The sequence below is a fragment of the Perca flavescens genome, chromosome 23 (genome assembly GCF_004354835.1).
Source record: "Perca flavescens isolate YP-PL-M2 chromosome 23, PFLA_1.0, whole genome shotgun sequence".
Taxonomy (NCBI): domain Eukaryota; kingdom Metazoa; phylum Chordata; class Actinopteri; order Perciformes; family Percidae; genus Perca; species Perca flavescens.
The window spans coordinates 2,519,722-2,532,668 of record NC_041353.1 but is presented as its reverse complement, the minus strand read 5'-3'; positions in this window follow the sequence as shown (position 1 = coordinate 2,532,668).

Below are 12,947 nucleotides of genomic sequence, written 5' to 3'. Positions count from 1 at the left end.
AAATATAAACATATGAACATGTGCAATTGCATTGTAAAACATGGCAGAGAATCAGAGAAAGTTGAGTCTAAGAAGAGAAAATGAGATCTCTGCTCCTGTCGGACTTGGATTTATCTTAAGATGAAATCTTATGAAGTCAGAGAAAACCGGAATGATCAAGAAAGCTTCAGTGTTTCCTGTCAGAAATCCTTCACATCAGAGGTCATCTGGCTGCTGTAAAGTTGTGAAATCCTGACATCTGCTGGACAGATGGGATGAGTTTGAAGGAAATAAAGAAGGAAATAAAGAATCCCTTCACTGTCACAGTTTTTTTCCATTTTATTAATATATATATATTTCAGTCAGTGGTGTAGTCTAATGTATTGTAGTGGGTATACTGTACTGTGTATATGGGCCTATATTCTACCATTCTGCGTCCTCATTTCCTGCATTCTGATACATGTGAAGAAGAAAAACACTGATGACATCTCAAAATATATCAAAATTATAATGGAAAGTATGTTGCACATTTCAGATCGGTCAGTCACTTGCTAATGTGAAAGAGACGTTACATTTAGCATATATCGTCACAGGTAACAAGCTGATGTTAGTGTTAGTGTTATGGCTCTGTAAATGCAATTTAAGTTTTAAAAGAGACGCATCTTATTTGTTTTATACTTTGTTCCAAGTATTTATATTAACGTATCTTTATTCTATTTTAATAGTGTTCCCCTCTGTATTTTAATTAACATATTTGATCTAGGGTATTTGTTTCATGTTGCTTTTATATTTTTGTGAACCAAAGACAATTTTCCACTCTGTTGGATAGTAAAGTAGAATCCTATTCCAAACCTTGGTACCTAGTCCTGTATCTCTCTCTCTCTGACTGCCAGCTGTGAATCTCTCAGAGAGACGAAAGAGTTAATTTTAATTTTAATATGAACTCTGTCAAACTCAAACATCCGAAGAGTCTCCTGTTTCTGACGGCTCCCGCTGAGGCTGTTGGAGTCAAAGCGAAGTCCTGGAGGGGAGGATTATTTTACTTACAAACACATTTATATGCAAAGCTGTCACAAACTCTGTGGAGAGAAATTTCAAAGAAAAGAGTCTTTGTGTTTTTTGCCCTGGAGCCAGCGGTGGGATAGTGACGACCAAAACAAAGAGGGAAATGCACGAGACGGAAGGAACCAGAATTAAAACATCAATAACGCTGAAATCAGAGCAAAAACGAACACTATAAATGTCAGAGGGGTTTCCATTGTTAATAAAAGAGGCAATTAAGCTTTTCTTCAAAGCTGATTGGGATATAACTGGGTCTCTATAACGTTTCCAGGCCACTGCAGCTTCTTTTTTCTTTTTTTGGGGGGATTTCTTTATTTAAAAGGGATAAAACACATTAATCAACATGAGTACAACATGTAAATGTGCCAGATTTAGCCATACAGGCTAATTTTCATTTGCAGTCCCTAACAGGTCGATTGGCTTAAAAGGTCCCATGGCATGAAAATTTCACTTTATGAGGTTTTTATAACATTAATATGAGTTCCCCCAAAAAACTGAGCCTTGGGTATCCGGCTCTGTCTTTGAGAAAATGAAAGCTCAGATGGACCAATCAGGAATCTTCTCCTTAAGAGGTTGTAATTCTGCACCAAGGCTGAATTTCGGGAAAGAGACTTCAGATACAGTATTAGGGGACCACTAAGGTCTATATAAAAGACACTTCAGATACAGTATTAGGGGACCACTAAGGTCTATATAAAAGACACTTCAGATACAGTATTAGGGGACCACTAAGGTCTATATAAAAGACACTTCAGATACAGTATTAGGGGACCACTAAGGTCTATATAAAAGAGACTTCAGATACAGTATTAGGGGACCACTAAGGTCTATATAAAAGACACTTCAGATACAGTATTAGGGGACCACTAAGGTCTATATAAAAGCATCCAAAGAGCACCATTACATGTCATGGGACCTTTAAAACAATACATACGCTACAACAATACAATACACATAAAACATAAAAAACATAGGCATAGACACGTAAAATGACACAACCACTATTCCAAATCATGACTACTGGCAGGTTGATGGCATTGAATAACACAAGTATCATACACAGTATAGACACAGGTACAAGTGCATAGACACACATTAGGATGCATCAACAACACATAAGCACACACAGAGACACTACTGTAGCATTAAAGACAAACACATGTTGATTATGGCAGCATATTTGATTAGTCAATAACCAATGTTTTTATGGATTTGGAAAAGGATTTGATAGATGTGATGTTCCTTAGTTCTGTGGGTATGGTATTCCATGTATGGGCTGTTTGAAAGGATAAAGCTGACTGTCCAAAACTACTTTTTCTACATGGTATTTTACAATCCCCTCTTCTAGATGCTCTGGTGGATTTCGGGTCGGTTATCTTAACATATTCTATTATTTTATTATCTAGATATTAAACTCCTTCTCACAATTTGTCTTGTTATCACGAGAAAACAAGCAGTGCTCAAATTTGGTTTTTAATGTTCTTTCTAATGTCATCTTCAGATGTAATTTTTTCCTCAGGGCACTACACTGGGCCCACTGCTATTTTCCAATTCAAATGACAGCAGCCAGTAAATGATCAGCAGGTCCGGACCCCTGACAAGATACCATCTAGTTGTGTGTGTTCAGGATGTGATCAAATGTAGGTCTGTAACTTACAATTATTATTTCATCGCTAATTAATCTGATAATACCACAAATTTACAAATATGATGTTCGTCAGATTAAAAGATAATTTTGCAAGTGAAGAAGTGTTTTAAGCCCCCAACGTTGTCTTCCAGGCAATGTTGCCAATTTGGCCAGTGATGAATGAAGCAAAGCGTCTGTTTGAATTGGCAGGCTGCAGAAATGTTGCCAGATTGGGCTATTGTCCTGCCAAGATATTTGGGCGGTTTTATTTGTGTTTGTAGCCTGGGAAAACCCTGACCAACTTTTGGCAAATTTGAGATTTGCTTTGCAAGTCCATCTGGCCAAGAGCCCATTCAAGCCCATTTCCAATTTTTTCAAATCGAGGCACCAATCACAATCGTTGAGGCAGCACAGTGACGTTGAAGCAGATTTAGAATTTCTGTGAACAGGCTCTGCGACATGCTCGCTTGGGTTGAGATGTTTTTCTGTCGCTCTGATTGGTTTTAGGTCTTTCCGATTGCACCCAGAGGCATTTGATTGGCGTCCGTTGGTGACGCCCCTTTGGAAATGGGCTGTGAATGAACATTCACCAGGCTAGTGTGTTTGGCTTTGAACTTTAATCTTCATCTGGCAGCAATGCTTGTAGTACTAATCCTACATTTCACATTACACAAAACTAAGTCATACTACGACAAAAGGGTGACATTCTTATCTTGCAAAATTATCTTTTAAATGAACAAAAACATCATGTGGCTCAATTCAAACTGGATCAAACTATTCTTTGACTCTCCCCGTTCACTATTGTACTTTTTTTTTACGAAATAAGATCCCATGTTAGTCCACCTGTATGTGATAAACACTGCACACAAATAGTTTCAGTTCAAGTCTGCTCTTGTCTGCTTCTCGCAAATACATACTACCAAAATATATCTGTGAACAGTGGAGGACAGAAATATTAAAAAAGGGGTTTGTTATGGTATTCTGTGATTATGCAAATGAAGAGAGTACATAGGGACTACGTGACCCAAATATGGAAGAGAATACTGATGAGCTTAATCACAGGCAGTAGAGATTTGACACCTCTGCATGCGGGAATATAACTGGAAGATGGATTATAAATAAATACCCCCCCTAATCTAAATATAGTGAGAGGAAAAAAGAAGATTTACAAAATAAAACCGACTGTCAGAGGAGCCGGGGAAAGACTGTGAATTCAAAAGTACAATATTTGACGTTCGTAAACAGAGGGACAGAACTGCAACTGGATCTCTTTTCAAGACTATTTGTGTCAAAGCGAATTTGTGTTAAATAAATATCACGGCTTTAATATGTAGAAAAGGAAGTGAAAAGGAAAGTGGACATGGAACTGGTGAGCAGAAAAAGTTGTAGTTTGGCAGCACTTTCAGTCAAAAGAAGGCCATTCAAGTCCAGCTACATGTTCAATCTGTTCAATGCTGATTGGTCTGGTGGTGGCGAGGACCCTAAACTATACACAACATGGCTGCTGTTACAACATCTGGTCTGAAACATCTGGAAGAATACGAGTTGTTCATGAAGGAATCTCCAGACAGCAGCCAGAATGCAGCAACTTCAGGTACAGCAAAGGAAGGACAGTCCCTGTTTACTTCATTCATGAGTTTACTGGGTTCATGGACTGAGGATGGGAGGAGGAGGCGGCACAATCTCAACCAGGGGGTTCAGGATTTGGCCGAACCCCAAAAATCTGGATTGGGTGCATCCCTAAATATAAACCAGAGAAAGTAACGGTTGGTTTTAAACACGTCGTTAACGTTGTGCAACGGTCCCAGTTTTGTTAGGTTTAGGCACCAAAACTATCTAGTTCCCTGTCCCTGCCCCCCGTTGGAAGAACTTGCAACTTCACGCTACATAAACAGAGCAAAAACCATCGTTAAAGATACCTCTCACCGTGGTCACCCTCTCTTTGAACTGTAACCATTTGGCAGACGCTACAGAGCTGCCACAACTCGGCCCACCAGAGTCAGCCCACAGCCATCAGCACACTAAATAAACAACAACAAAAAATCAAGTAATTACTGCCATACTGCAATCCAATAAGCACTTGCTGCTCTTTTAATACGTTCATATCTATCTAGTTATTGCATTTGTATACAGAGTGGTGAAGTTAAAAAGCCATGCAGTACAGTGGAGCTGGTTTGTTTTATTGAGCCATACATGGAAGTCTTCTTTGAGCTCTTCAGACTATGCCAGATTGCTGTAACCCTTCCTGTAAGCTCAGCCTCGTGCGAACACAGTTTCTCCACACTGAAACTGAAACCTTCCTGTGGTCCACCACTACTGATGAAAGACTCAGTGATCTTGGTGTCCTGAGCATAAAGTCCAGAAGGGCCAAGGCTCTGGATCTTGATGTATTTGTGGACCGTTTTGCCAGACAGCACAACCGCCATATCCTGTTGCTGTAGTGTAGTGTATCTATATTTTATTAAAATTCAATTGATCCAGCATTGTGCCAATTCAAATACTTAATTGTGGACTCAACTGTCCACAGTAGTGGGGCTTCCATAAATAGGAAATGGCACATTGTCGTACACTTTGTTGTACCCTAGAGTTTTGTTCACATTGAATTAGAAAAATACGTTTTGGTCTAAGACCTTCATCAGGTTTTTTTACTTTTTACCTGATGAAGGTCTAATTCTAAATAAAGTATTGCTTAGTAATGGTCAGCGTGCAGGACATTTTCTAAGCTTCTGATCTGCTACTTTTGATCATATCCTACGCACCTGCCCGACAAAAGAGGAGTGCAAAAAAGCTTCAATTCAATTCACATTGAATTGAAACCCTGTAGTTGTACCCTGTACTGTTTTTTTCTTTTCATTTTTCATTTTTTTTTATGGCCCCTTGCACCTGCACTCACTCAATGTTTATATGATTTTAAAGTAAAATAAAGTTTATAATCTTTAAATATCAATTGTTGCCATTTTATGTGCCCCTCTGGTTAAACACTGGCCCCTCTTTGGCCCCCCATAGTAAAATATTTCTAGAACCGCCACTGTTTGTGTACCACTGAATGTCCTTTGTCTTGTGTTTTTATATTTTTTAAATGTTTTTTTTATGTTGGAATGCATCATCTGAGTGCCACAACTAATTGTGTTGTATTCCTATGCAATGACAATGAAGGCTTTCTGATTAAGTTTGGAAAAAGATGGTAGTTTGGGTTAAAATCAGACGTTACTTCACTTCCTGGAGGTTATGCACGTGACGCAGAACGTGATGTACGTATGTATGAACGTGATTTGTTCCAAAAAAAGTACCCTCCTTACCTAGCCTAGAAATCTAGACGCACCCTAGCAGCAGCAGATGTAATTTACAGCCAGGGTCGGTCTAGCAATTCTCCGTTGGCTTGCGAGCTGGAAAAACCAAACTCTGGTCAGGGCAATCACATCGTGTATAGAGCCGGTGGGCGGGGCTTATGGCTGCTGCTGCTGGGAACAGCGATCTTTGGAATCGGCTTTGGCTGCGACTCTGGAAGACTTTTCTTTGAGAAAAGAACAAAGGAAGATGTGTTGGGAGTTTAAAGTTGAATCTATCAGCTGGCGTTGCTCTGGTTTATTGGAGCGCTATCCTATTGCGTGCAGAGGGAATCTGAAAGACAACCGCTGATCCCGCCCCTCGGATTCAGCCCTGACCAATGGGGACCCAACATCTGGATGTGGGACTGGCTCGTCAGGCTACTCCTTACCAGGACATTTTCCGCTATTACACTTCCTTACCTTAACGTCCTGCTTTGTTCCTGTAAGAATTACCAGGGCTAAACCTAAATATGAGTCATAATTGCTGCTTGAACAAACAACTTATCTTTCGTTTTCACAAAAGGAACTCTACGTACTTTAACGCTTGATATGTTCTTAAAAGGTTGGTTCACCCAGATTACAAAAACACATATTCTTGTTTGGAGACAAATGTCAACCGTTTAGAGCTGCACTGATACTGATCGTCGGGCTAATCACTGGGATGTATTTACAGTCAACTCCAAACTAATTGCTTAATTTTAAGCTTCTTTTGGGATCCGAGTAATGTTGAGTACAGACAGTGAGTGTGTGAGAGACATGGGAATCCTGTTCATTACGATATGCTTCCACCAGGATCTATAAATAGGAACAGGAGAGAGGGAGGAGGGGGAGGCTGGTGGAGGGATGGAGGGATAAGTGGGAGGCTGGTGGAGGGATAGGGGGGATGAGTGGGAGGCTGGTGGAGGGATAGGGGGATGAGTGGGAGGCTGGTGGAGGGATAGGGGGATGAGTGGGAGGCTGGTTGTGTGATGGAGGGATGAGTGGGAGGCTGGTGGAGGGATGAGGGGTGTGGGGGAGAGATGGAGGGATGGAGAGGGAGAGATGGAGGGAAAACCAAACTGGATGTGATGGAGAGAATCGTTTCCAGACGCTGCAGGCGATGTTCAGACTGAAGGATGTGACCGTTCGCTCCGTTTCACTTCATCAAACACCATCGCATGGAGTCATGACAACCATTCATCCATTCATCCATTCATCCATCCATCCATCCATTCATCCATCCATGAATCCATCCATTCATCCATCCATCCATCCATCCATCCATCCATCCATCCATCCATCCATCCATCCATCCATCCATCCATTCATCCATCCATGAATCCATCCATTCATCCATCCATCCATCCATCCATCCATTCATCCATCCATCCATCCATCCATCCATCCATCCATCCATTCATCCATCCATCCATCCATCCATCCATCCATCCATCCAACCATTGAGCTCCAAGAACACTGCAAAAAAAAAAAACAACGTAATAGAACAATAAATTAAAACTAATGAAACAAGGTAATAAAATATATGCTCTGTATCCATATTTTCCATCTTTCCAAAAATTCCTTCATTTATTCATTTGTTCAAAAATGGACCTCCATGAACAAAAAAAACTAAAGAAGATATAGTAATATAAAATATAAAATGTCCAGTTTGTAACGTGTTTAGTTGTTCATTCTCAAAATCTGTGTTGCCCCGTTCACCAACTTGTCCTTTTCCATGAATATTTACCACCACCATCAATTCCAAGTCTTCCTTTTGGCTGGAAATGTTACATTTTGCGTTTGCATGACCTGGGGTAGACGCTCCATAATTATGCTCCATCTAGAAATATGTTAGCTGGTAAGGGACATACAGGACATACTGCTCCACCTTTCCTGTTTTCTCTGTCACATGATAAACTCACAGCTGCTGCTAATGCTGCTAATGCTGCTAATGCTGCTAATGCTGCTAATGGGTATCGTAGCTTCCCGGCCCCGGTGGCAAGTTTGAAAAAGGAAAACATGGAGGACCACACGTATTCAAAATCCAAATTTCAGGAACAGGAGTCTTCTTCTTCTTCTTCGCCCAGAAAATTTCCTTGGTTTGTGTTGGTTCTGTTTGGTTCTACGGAGAACCTGCAGGTTTGAGCCCCGTCCTGTCCTGGGAAAGGGAAGTTTGGGGTCCCGTGAAGATGGATGGATGGATAAATGGATTTTTAGCTCAAACCAAGATCTGGGAGCAAAAACTTTAAGGGCCCTATTTTGACAATCTAAGCGCACGGTGCGGAGCGCCTGGTGCAGGTGTGTTTAGGGCGTGTCCAAATCCACTTTTGCTAGTTTGACGACAGATAAAAGTGTCTGTGTGCCGGGCGCCTGGTCCTAAAGGGTTGTCCTTAGTGTCTTCATTAATCAGAGGTGTGTTTTGGGCGTAACATGCAATCAACCAATCAGAGATCATCTCCCATTCCCTTTAAAAGCCAGGCGTTTGGACCTTGGAGCATTGCTGTTATGATGGAGGATTTGATTTGTAATCTTCTGCATGTGTGTGTGTGTGTGTGTGTGTGTGTGTGTGTCCCTGTGTGTGTAACAAGCATAGTGTGCGCGCGCTGTGCACGAGCCTAGGAGCATTTTACTAATGCTCTGTTAAAATAACAATGAAATGCTGCGTTATTGACTTTAGACCAGGTTTTTGTTGGTCAATGGTGCCATCACTTCCCGCTGCCTCAAATATTAATGTATATGCACTGTATTTATATAGCGCTTTTCTAGTCTTAACGACTACTCAAAGCGCTTTTACATAGTACAGGAACCATTCACCATTCACACACATTCGTACACTGGTGGCCGAGGCTACCGTACAAGGTGCCACCTGCTCATCAGATAAACATTCACACACATTCACACTCCGATGCGCACCCATGGGCAACAGATGGGCGCAGGTGCATTTGAAATTTGACAGGGCAAACTCAAATGACATAAAATACATTTAAGGAACATATGATAGAAACAGTTTTAATTGGCAATACAAACCTAGTGCAAAAATGCAAAACAGTGCATCTGATTAAACAGTATATTATGTATTCTTTTTGTCTTGGTGTCCTGTGCTGCAGCTCGGCAGCCAGCAGATGTCAACGTTGCAGCAGACGGTCCTCACCATGTCACTTGTGTCAGGCGCTGATGGCTGCAGGCAGCAGCAGCAGCAGCAGCAGCATCCTGCTGAGGCTCCTGCTGAGGCAGATAAATATGAGCCTGAGGACACTTGGACAGCTGAACGCTGCTTTATCTGTTTCTATCCAACCAGAGCACAAACTCCACATCCGAACGCTGTGATAATCGGCCTACAGCTGCCAGGGGACGGCTGACTCATAATCAGAAAAGGGTTTATTAAACAAACAATACTATACATTAATATAAAATAAACAAATACAGAAAACAAGTAAGAGAGTGTGAGACAGTGTCAGTGGGGGTATGTGGCCTTGTTTCCATCCAGAGAACTGCACAACCCCCAGAAGACTGCTCTGGGCGTCTAAATGTCGCCAATATTGCATCTTATAAGGACCATACTGCAGCTTTTGCACCTTTGGGAGGCTATTTTTGAAGCATGCTGTGATATTTGATGTGTTAGCTCAGGCTTCTCTCTCAGGACCATCAGCCAAACTGAGACCACATTTCTATTTAGTGCCTCATTCCAGATGTCAGCCCTCCCCATTGTCATTGACACCAATCACCCTCTATATCCACACATGAGATACAGGAGTCTGAGGCGTAGAAGGACTCGCTGTGGCAGACGTTTCGTCCCTTCTGCCACAGCACTGCTGAACAAACCATCTCTCTGACCTTGTATAGATCTGGTGTCATTGTAAATGTGCTTGTCTTTATGTGTGTATATACACACCTGCCTTTATGTTATCTGTAGTCTATATCGACAAAGTTTCAGTTTCAGTTGTTCAGGTGCCACTGGAAATTCCGCCGGATGTCCCGTCCCCTTCCTTTGTGTTGGGTTTCTAACCTCCGGCTGATTTGTGAGGACTGTGGTTAACTGCTCCTCAGATCTCTGCAGGGTAAATCCAGACAGCTAGCTAGACTATCTGTCCAATCGGAGTTTTCTGTTGCACAACTAAAACTACTTTTGAACGTACACATGTTCCACCAAAACAAGTTCCTTCCTGAGACTATTTAGCAGAGGCACCGTGGCTCCACCCGGAGCTTAGCCCCTCCCCAAGATGATTGTGATTGGTTTAAAGAAATGCCAATAAACCAGTGCACATTGTTCTCCCATCCAGGAATGCTGTGTGGACTAGCCAGACCTATCTATCTATCTATCTATCTATCTATCTATCTATCTATCTATCTACCTACTGTACCTATCTACCTACCTACCTACCTACCTACCTACCTATCTATCTATCTATCTATCTATCTATCTATCTATCTATCTATCCACTCATCCATCCATCCATCCATAAATTATACATCAAAACCAAAACAAAGTGTTCACATGATGCCAGCTGTTTGCTGCTAACAGACCTGACAGCAGTGTTGACGTAGCAGAGGGCAGCTCAGCCTCAGAGCGCTGATCACTAGCAATCAGCACTCTGGTGCTAAATGTTTGGAGAGCTCCCGTGACCTCTGCCAGGGACAATCAGCCGGGGAGCCGAGCAGCCGGCCCCTCGGCTCCAGCAGCCAATTTAAAACTGCGAACGGCGGCAGCGACAGCTTCCCGCCTGCCGCTCCGCATTACGGTTCTTAATTGATTTTCGGTTTGTAATCTCAAGGTCTTAATGACATTCTGGATGCAGAGACCGACGCTCTCCCATTGCTAATTAATAAATGTTTGTATCGGCATCAACAGGACGGGCGGGCGGAGGATCTGTGTCACTCACAGCAGGAAGGTGGGTGTCTGTGTGTGCTTACGCGCTAATAAAATGCCGTTAGGATCCAGTTTTTGAGGCCATCACTTTGCTTTATGGAAGCCGGAAGCTGCCAAAAAAATGACTCGCTGAATAAATTAATGCAATTTAATGTACCAGAAATATAAAATAATTTATGGAATGTATTCATTGATAAGATGCGCCTTATATTGATATTTCTGTATTAATTCCCCTATTAAAAAAATAAAAAATAAAAGTGAAATGAAATTTTGAAATTTTTCTACATGTTTTTATTTTGGTATTTTCTATTAATTTCTATTAATTTTTAAATGTATTTATTTATGCATTTTTGGTTATTTATTTTAATTCATATTAAAATTAATCTTTTCATTCATTTTATTGCATTATTTTTTTCTATTTTCAATTAATTTTGAAATAATCTCTTTTGCATTTTTAAATCATTTATTTTTAAATCAATGTTGATTTTTTTAATTATTTATTCATTTTTTTAATGTATTACTTTCCACTTTTGCCTATTTATTTCCCCATTCATTTATTTTAATTAATATTAAAATTAATCTTTTCATAAAACGTTTTTGCATTTATTTTTATCTATTTTCAATTAATTTTTAAATATATTTTTTTTCATTTTTAAATTATTTCTTTTTAAATTAATCTGTTAATTATTTTTATTATTTATTTTTTATTTATGTATGTATTACTTTCCCTTTTGCCTATTTATTTCCCCCAATGTTTTTTTTATATTATTTTTTCCTGCAATGGTAGGAAGGAAAAATCCAGTCACATTTTTGTAATTTTTTCTTATATTAATCTAATATCCAGGTTTTGAAATACACCTCTTATTATATAAAGATGGTATGAACGTCTGTGTGTTTACAGACACATCTGGGGTGAGTCATACATCGGCCGGCTCATTAGCATTCAGAAGGTCACACCCGCAGAACCAACCTCACCTGTGAACTGAGCCAAAGCACATCCGATGTCGGGACAATGTTGTAGTTAATCTCCCGGATAATCCTCAGAAGGAGACGGGGAGAAATGACTGGCAGCAGGTTAAGGTTGGCGGTCAGACCTCGGGTTTATAATGCGTTCAAGTGTAGGCCGAGGGGAGGCTGTGGAGGAATGATAAGCAGCGATAGCTGCCCTCCTTCCCTGAGACAAGAGGCTGCCGACTTCCATTTATCACAGAAGGTCAGAGCACTGATGCCGTTGAAGCGAGACACGGTAGACAGTAAACAGTAGATACAAGACACAGAGAAACTAACACAAAATCTACACGCGTGATGCAAATAAATGTGTTTCTTATTCACATGTACAGACACATTCATCCTGCATCTTCAATTCAACACATTAAAGCCATAGTGTTTGATTATTTTACATTAATGAACGTCCGTTACGTTCAAGCCATTGCCAAACGCGTTGATGCAAAGCTAATTAAGCCTATCAGCTCCACAAAACCCTCTCTGTGTTTCTCAGTATGGATAGGTTTACTAAATGGTGTAGTCCGGGCGACTTTTGCGCGCAGGAGCTCGAGTGAAGCGTGTTGTGTCACTGCTGAGAAAGGAAACGGCAGCGTTCAGCTTTGGAGGTGAAGTAGACACTTATAGAGGAAGGTTAGAGCACCTATGGCGATGAAGCGGGGCAGAGTAAACAGCACATACAGGACACAGAAAACTAACACAACATCTGCATGCAGACACATTCGTCCTGCATCTTCAATTCAACACATTAAGGGCCCTATCTTGCACCCGGCAAGTGTCTTTGCTAGTTTAAGACTAGCCCACGTGGTTTAAATAGCAAATGCACCTGCGCCCATCTGTGCACCCAAGGGCGTGCTGGTCTTACAGGGAGGTGTGTTCAGGTGCATTCTGGGCGTGCTGGTCTTACAGGGAGGTGTGTTCAGGTGCATTCTGGGCGTGCTGGTCTTACAGGTTCATCTGCATGTACGGCGGTACAGAAAATCTGCAGACTTCCCTTTAAGCTACCAGCTAACGCTAGTGGTAGCTAGCTAGCTTGGTTCGGAGAATGCTGAACAAGACCTTTTTAGGTGACCTAAATGTCCCAATTAACTTTGCTGAAGTG